Source organism: Notothenia coriiceps, unplaced genomic scaffold (genome assembly GCF_000735185.1).
Source record: "Notothenia coriiceps isolate Sejong01 unplaced genomic scaffold, NC01 NC01_scaffold00026885, whole genome shotgun sequence".
NCBI classification, from domain to species: Eukaryota; Metazoa; Chordata; class Actinopteri; order Perciformes; family Nototheniidae; genus Notothenia; species Notothenia coriiceps.
Genome location: NW_011359586.1, coordinates 11291 through 19106, shown reverse-complemented (window position 1 = coordinate 19106; position 7816 = coordinate 11291). Strand labels below are relative to the sequence as shown.

Sequence of the window (7816 nt, the reverse complement as noted above, 5' to 3'; positions counted from 1 at the left end):
AGTGTGGATGGTGAGGGCTATGGCATCGTCTGTGGACCTGTTTGCTCTGTAGGCAAACTGTAGGGGGTCCAGAGAGTCAGGGAGGTTTTGACTAACCGCTCAAAGCACTTCATGATGATGGAGGTGAGTGCTGCTGGGCGGTAGTCATTGAGGCTGGTGATTTTAGACTTTTTGGGGACAGGAACGATGGTGGGAGGCGTGTGGTGCAGTGGGTTGAGCGTTGGTGATCAGATCAGGGGGTTCAAACAACAGGTTCAAACCCCACTGCAGTCAGCGTGTCGTTGTGTCCCCGAAACACTTCACCCCAAATTGAGTATGTAAGCCGCTTTGGATAAAAGTGTCTAACAAGTAACATGTAATGTAATGGTGGAGTGTTTGAAACATGCGGGGACTACAGACTGCAGCAGGGACCTGTTGAAGATGTCTGTGAACATCTCTGCCAGCTGAACTGCACACCCTGAGAACACAGCCAGGGATGCCATCAGGTGTGTGTGTGTGTGTGTGTGTGTGTGTGTGTGTGTGTGTGTGTGTGTGTGTGTGTGTGTTTGAGAGAGAGAGTGAGCGAGTGTGTCTATGTAAGCAATAGAGAGTTAATGTGTGTTTGTAAGACAATCCCTCAAATCAATGGAAGTGTTTCTTCATTGCCCTTTTCTTGATAAGTTAATCAAAATCCTAACATTGCTCGCTAGCTCAACAACATCCTCAGGCTCTGTGACCGTCACTGTTCCTTGTGGTTGCTGGCTCAATTCGTCACTTTTAGCTTTTGCTATTTATTGTTGAGAAATGTTTTAATGCAGCCGCGACTCTCTCTTCCTTTTCTTTCTTTTTCTTTCTTTCCGCTGCCCCGCGGAGCATTCGGCTGCTACCGGCACCATCCAATGCCAGTGTGACATGAGTGAAGGTGGGGTTGTGATTCGGCTATAGACTGCCGCCGCGTAGTAATAAAGTTGAGCGCATACATAGTGAGACCTACAGTACAGAGACGGTTTAGAAAATATATTAATTTGACCCTATAGTAAAACCGAGTTATTTATTGCGGAGGAGAGTGAGTTTCATTTAAAACAAATTATGATGAATGAGGTTGTGCCAAAAAATATAATTCTATTTATTTGTTTTGCTCTTGTCACTGAGGGCCCTCTCTTGCTCAAGGGCCCCTGGGCATGTGCCCAGTGTGCCATTATGGTTAATCCGGTCTTGTGTATTAGAGTCAAATATTTCCCTCTAAAATGTAGCGAGGTAGAAATATAATGTAGCATAAAATGTAAATCTCGACAAAAGTGTTTAAAGTATCTAAAAAATGTAATTTCCACTACTAATTGATACTTGCACCATTTTACAAGTCTACAAACCGGCCAACTACACTTTCATGAGCAAATCATTGTTGTAATTGGGAACTTTAACTTAATGTATTTGTTTTTTATTTCCATTCAGACAAAAATTGACCTAGAGAAGCGGAAGAGGAATGACCTGATCAACGAGCACAACAGACTCAAGTTTTCAGTGAAGGAGAAAGAAGCCAGGTTGAAGACGCTGCAGAAGACCCTGCAGACAATGGATGCCCAGCCTGCAGCTTCCAACACTGAGGACGCATGTAGGCAGGTGAGTGTGTGGGGGGGCATCACAGACTCACACCCAGACACAGCTGTCGGAGAAAAAATGGTCCTTTGGTGCACCATTAATATAAAAATGTTGATTAGTGCAGCACCTTTATCTTAAATTATAGACTATAATGCACAAAACATATTGCACTGAAGAATATGTCATTAAAGGTCCCATATTATAAATAGTAATATTTTTGATGACTTTTTTATTATAAAATGGCTCTAAGTCTTATTTAAATACTGTAAATGTATTAGCCGTTCAATCCCAGTTGCATGTACTGTATGTGACATCTACTGACAGGAAGTAAAAACATGAACCCAAGCTGCTGCCTAGCAACAATTTCAGTTGAAATGTTCTATACTGAGCATTTTATATAGATGGTGAATACAGTTTATTCAAAAGGACGGTATGAGCAAAACAAATAATTTGAACAATAAAGCATGTTCTAGTGAAATCCCATAATACAAGTGTGACCCTGAAAAAGAGAAAAATAAGTGACCTTTAACACTCTGCATCTGTTCCCACATAGATCAGTCTGCTAACATTTATCACTATTCTTCAGGTTTAAGGCAAACAAGTGGTTCATTACCTGAAACATGCTTCTTTTTGTATTATGTATAGTTTTCCAGTCCTTGTTTTAAAGTGTTTCCTTGGTTTTCATTTGGGGTGTGCTTTACTATGTGTGAGTATTGCTGTGTCTGTCATAAAGTATTGTTTTCATATTCTATCCTTACACCATCTCAGGGACTGCAGTGTAAATGTGGCATAGATGGTCTCAACACAATTGGGACCAATAAAGTATAGATCTTAAAATTAAAAACCTTTTTTTTTAAATTTGTGTTAACTTTCAATTCTCAACATTGTCCATGCTTTACTGTATTTCTTCTGTTTTGCTTTTATTTTGCATTTTTTATTTTATTAAAAAAATTGGTTGATGTTAATCTATTTTAATTTCTTGTCAGCTTTACTTCAAGGGAATTTCATTAGGATCACTGTTGATGTTTTATCTTGTTCTCTATCTATCTATCTATCTATCTATAGGTTTATTAATGTGTACTGTTCCTGTAGCTCATGTCTCTGATAATATGAACACAGGTGTCAATTATTTGCACCATAGACAGGAACAGCTAATGCTGGATGAAGGTCATCATGTCTTCTTCATTCACCCTATACTTAAATGTTGTGCTTCTCTCTCTAATGTCAGCGTATACGCCAGCTTGAGAATAACCTAGACAAGATGAAGGTGAAGATCACTGAGGCTAGGGAAATCCAGACCGCGTACGGACACATTCGTGAGAACCTGCAGCAGGTGAGCACTGAACAGTGCTTTTATTACACTGTCAACCACTGTGTGAAGCTCATCAAACCTTTACTTTAGCAGATACAATAACAAAACTAAAAGGGACACAACTGATGATAACTATCAGTAGCTACCAATACACTCCATGAAAGCAGTATTTTAACAAGCAGCAAAGTAACATAGTAATCAAAAAGCAGTGACTCATTCAGCTGATGTTTGGAATGTGTTCTGAGATCAGGAGGTCCGTGATATATACGGAGTCCTGGAGCAGAAAGAGCAGGCAGTTGCTGTTGGACAGGCAAAGCTGAACAAAGCAAGCAAACAATCCCAGACAGCTGCCGCTGCTGCAGACTGCACACTGGTAAGCATCACACACACACACACACACACACACACACACACACACAACTAACTACTACGTATACACTATACTATTAACGTAACGTAAGTTANNCAAAGCTGAACAAAGCAAGCAAACAATCCCAGACAGCTGCCGCTGCTGCAGACTGCACACTGGTAAGCATCACACACACACACACACACACACACACACACACACACACACACACACACACACACACACACACACACACACACACACACACACACACACACACACACACACACACACACACACACACACACACACACACACACCATCACCAACACACACCTTAGGCCCTGTGTCCATATAGCGTATTTCTTTGTCTCAAAAACGCCTTCTTTGTACGCACTCGTCTTCTTGTCTTTGGTTGAATGTTTTTTCGTTCCCCCCCACAGGACCCCCTTCTGATAAAGGGTTTAAAATCATAAAAAGTTTAACTTTTGCATGTAAAGGATTTATGATCTCACACAGTATGGATTGAAGGGAATGTATAACCCTACTTGACTTGATGTAGCCTTGTTTAAACATAGTGGATTAACTGTAAATCAGTCAAGCAGTGTTGAATTCCAAGAGGTGCTCGGGTCTTTTAAAGATTTTCAATGTGATCTTGTTTTTGTTTTTTTTATAACCCATCAGGGCAGGGTGCTTCAGATGGAATGTGAGACAATGGGAAAGAAAAGAGAAATGGATCTTGAGCTGTGTGAACTGAGTGCAGAAGAGAAGGAGCTGAAAAGGCAAATGGAAACTCTGGGACAACTCAGCACCCAGAGGCTCCGAGAGCAGGTCAGAAAGAGAGGGGACTCATCTGAGAGGTAGAACAAGTTGGTTTTGGTTTATTAGTTCTTGTCATATTTCATTTTCACATGTAGGACATTCAAGAAGAAGAAGAAGAAGAAGAAGATGAAGAAGAAGAAGAAAAAGAAGTAGAGGAAGAAGAAGAAGAAGCAGCACTTCCTGCTGCAGGTAATGTAACAAAGACCTGCCGCAGCATCGATGCTATAACATGCAGAAGATGATCTTATTACTATCAACCAAATGTCTGCTGCAGTCGTTACATACATTTGAACGATTTTGGAAGTGAAAAACTGAATTTGGTCACTGCACGCGTATAAAGTATAGAACATGACATATTAATAGTGGCAAGTAGGTGAGATTGACCAACAGCCTTTTCCACTGTCAGCAATCTGGTCTGAAACTGAAGCTACGATCTACAACTAGATACAAACTATACCTAAATCTAGATGTAAAAACTATACTACAACTGCTGAACCTCCCTTTTCCTCATTAGTATTATGGTCTTCCCATTTCTCCATCATGTTGTTCATTTTATTTATTATTTAAATGGCACCAGTAACTCTGGGCTCATGCTTTTTTAAAAGCTAAAAGTGAAACATGTGGATTCTCCTAGTACATCAATCTTTTGCAGCATTTTTAAGTGTTATTTAACACGCAAATATTTTATAGTGTTGAATAGTTCATTAGAAATTATTTACTTGTTTTACTTTGCAATCATTAATCGTTTTCACAATCTATTGCAAAACAACTCAAAGATGTGTCACAAATCTACTGTATATTCAAATGATGTTCTGCTATGCTGAACATATTCATATCTTACACATTGAACATGACTCAATTTGCTATGGTTACTTGTGGGAGGGGGTTTTGTCTAATAATAATAATAATAATAGATTTAATTTGTTAGCGCTTTTACAGGTGCTCAAAGACGCTTTACAGATATAGTGAAGAGAAAAGAAAAGAAAAGAAAGGAACAACAAATACATATATATAGTTAAAGTTAAAGTCAAATAATACAAAAACAATCACACATTAAAAGCCAGATTGAAGAGGTGAGTTTTTGTGAGTTTTTTTAAGGTGGAGAAGTCAGTGCAGTCTCTGATGGGTTGGGGGAGTGAGTTCCAGAGGGAGGGGGAAACAACGGAGAAGGCTCTGTCCCCCCAGGTCCGGTGATTGGTGCGGGTGGGGATGGATAGGAGGTTGGCTTCTGATGAGTGGAGGCAGCGGGAAGGGGTGTGGTGGTCTGTGAGGTAGGGGGGGGGCCTGATTGTTGAGGGCTTTGTGAGTAATGAGGAGGAATTTGAAGTTGATTCTTTGACGGACCCAGTGGAGGTTCTGGAGGACGGGAGTGATGTGGTCTCGGGAGCGGGTGTGGGTGAGGAGGCGGGCAGCAGAGTTCTGGATATGTTGGAGTTTATTGAGAAGGTTGGATGGTATGCCGTAGAGCAGGGGTGGCCAACTCTCGGCTCTCGAGCCGCATGCGGCTCTTTGCCTAGTTTCATGCGGCTCTTCAGTTCATATCGAATTTTATATGTGTGAGTTTGGGGGAGAGACACTGACTCCTGACTAGTGTTGCACGGTGTACCTGATATAAATAATATATATATTTTTTATTTTTTTTAAGTATATATATAGCACCAAATTGCAAATAATCTATAATTACTGTCACTTTTCACATTGAACATGTGCTCTTTTATTAAATAAACTAAACGCTTTCATTTTAAGTTGTGAGTTTAGTGTTTTTGACCTTAATGCTACGTTCACACCGGACGCGATGCGACGTTTGGGGGCGGCGCGATTACATGTAAAGTCAATGCAGAGACACGATCAGACGCAAGTTCGCTCCGACAGCGCGCATGAAGCGGTGGACACGGCGCGAATCAGGCGATTGAGGCGATTGAAGGGGGCCGCGTCAATTTTTTCAACTCGAGCGTCAAATTCACGGGACACGTTCTCGCGGTAGCCAATCAGCGGTGAGGATCTCAGCCTGCCGTCACTGACGTTCAACCAGAAAACATCAGCCATTAGCTGTTAGCACACAGAGATCACAGCTCCTCATATCTGTTCAGAAACTGTACAGAAGTTAAACAACCACAGACTGTCTGTGTCATGGCGAATACAGTCGCTGGTTTATTTATGCCTGTAGGCCGTTGTTATGAGTGTGGAGTGAGCATATAAAACGTTAGCTTAGCCTGGTCGACCCAATCTCCATTCAGAAAACAAGAATTTTAAAAGGTTTTTCGCCTGCCGTCTTGTCTGCAGACTTGTCAAGCATTAATTCATGGTTTTTACTGACCGGTATCAGTATGATGTTACGTCAGCATCATTTAAAAACGTGTATTACAATTTAATCACGGTAAAATATGTTCATTTTGTTGTAGTTGTAGCTCCCGAGCCAGCGCATCTTGTTTGAATGATGCGAGTAAACGTAGCTGGCAGCCGCGGTGAAACTCGAGCGATTAGAGCAATGCGATAAGAGCGATTAGAGCGAAGCGAATATTCGCATCGCGTCCGGTGTGAACCAGGGTGGGAATTTCACGACGGCCATGGCAATCGTCGTGGCCCCGCACTTTGGCCGTGATGCCCTGTTAAAAAAAAATGCAATTCACAGCCAAAGTGGCCTTTGTGCCCCTGTCAAAAGTTCCAGTGTAAACAACGCTAGTGAAGTCATACTAGTGCGCGCAGTAGGATAGTCCCGTGCCTGTGGATCAGAGCGATTGCTCTGCTATGATTGTTCCGTCAGACATGCATGTAGGGGCCCGACAGCCTCCTCCTCAGCCGCGGGAACAAATCTCGAAGTTGCTTTAAAAGCGTCAGAACAGTGTTTTCATAACTGCATTATGCTTCGTTCACAACGGACGCGATGCGAATATTCTCATCGCTCTAACCGCTGGAGTTTCACCGCGGCTGTCAGCTGTGTTTACTCCTGTCAATCAAACAGGACGCGCTGGAGAGGGGGCGGGGCTTATTTCAATCTAAATACTGTGGAGGAAACCAACTACGACAAAATTAACCTATTTTACCGTGATTTAATTGTAATACACGTTTCAAAAATGATGCTGAAGTAACTACATACTGATACCGGTTAGTAAAAAACATGAATTAATGCTTTGCCAAGTCTGCAGACAAGACGGCAAGCGAAAAACCTTTTAAAATGCGTGTTTTCTGAATGGATCAATCAGGCTAAACTAATCTGTAGCTGCTCCGTCCACACTCACAACAACGTCCTAAAGACAGAATAAAAGCAGCGATTGTATTCGCCATGACAGTCTGTGGTTTGTACATGTTTAACTTTTGTCCAGAGCTGTGAGCGCACACACACACGCACACACACACACACACGCACGCACACACACACACACGCACGCACACACACACACACACACACACACACACAAACACACACACACACAATGTATGTGCAGAGTTTGACCCTTGAAGGCTGTTTCTTCTGCTCTGAAATTGAATATATTTGTTACATATTAATATAATTTTAGATGTTTTGATTTGATTTTGTGAATGGGAGAAGTAGATGGAAAACATACCAAACACTAATTATTCAAAGTAAAGTATTTTATTTTATATACGGTAATACTAAGGAGGCATAGGCCTATATGATGATATAATGTCTGACATTATTGATATTAAAACAGTGATTTGTTTTTCTTATCAGAAAGTGAAGTTATTTATTTGTCAGCTCCAAATCCAAATGTTTCCCTCAATGGCCTTTGTGC

The 7816-nt window shown here is 41.3% G+C and overlaps 1 protein-coding gene and 1 long non-coding RNA gene across 2 annotated transcripts in view; both read left to right on the top strand.

Moving 5' to 3' along the window:
* Positions 1-3356: 3356 nt before the first annotated feature.
* LOC104957371 (uncharacterized) lies at positions 3357-4196 on the top strand. The gene is made up of 3 exons (XR_799663.1): positions 3357-3418; positions 3924-4070; positions 4157-4196. It is a non-coding gene; the product is annotated as an uncharacterized lncRNA (long non-coding RNA).
* Positions 4197-4212: 16 nt separating this feature from the next.
* The window catches only part of LOC104957370 (uncharacterized), an 8781-nt gene continuing 5177 nt past the window's right edge, over positions 4213-7816 (top strand). Inside the window, exon 1 of the mRNA XM_010784994.1 lies at positions 4213-4250. The gene's annotated coding sequence lies outside the window, so the exon portion shown is untranslated. The remainder of the gene's footprint in view (positions 4251-7816) is intronic.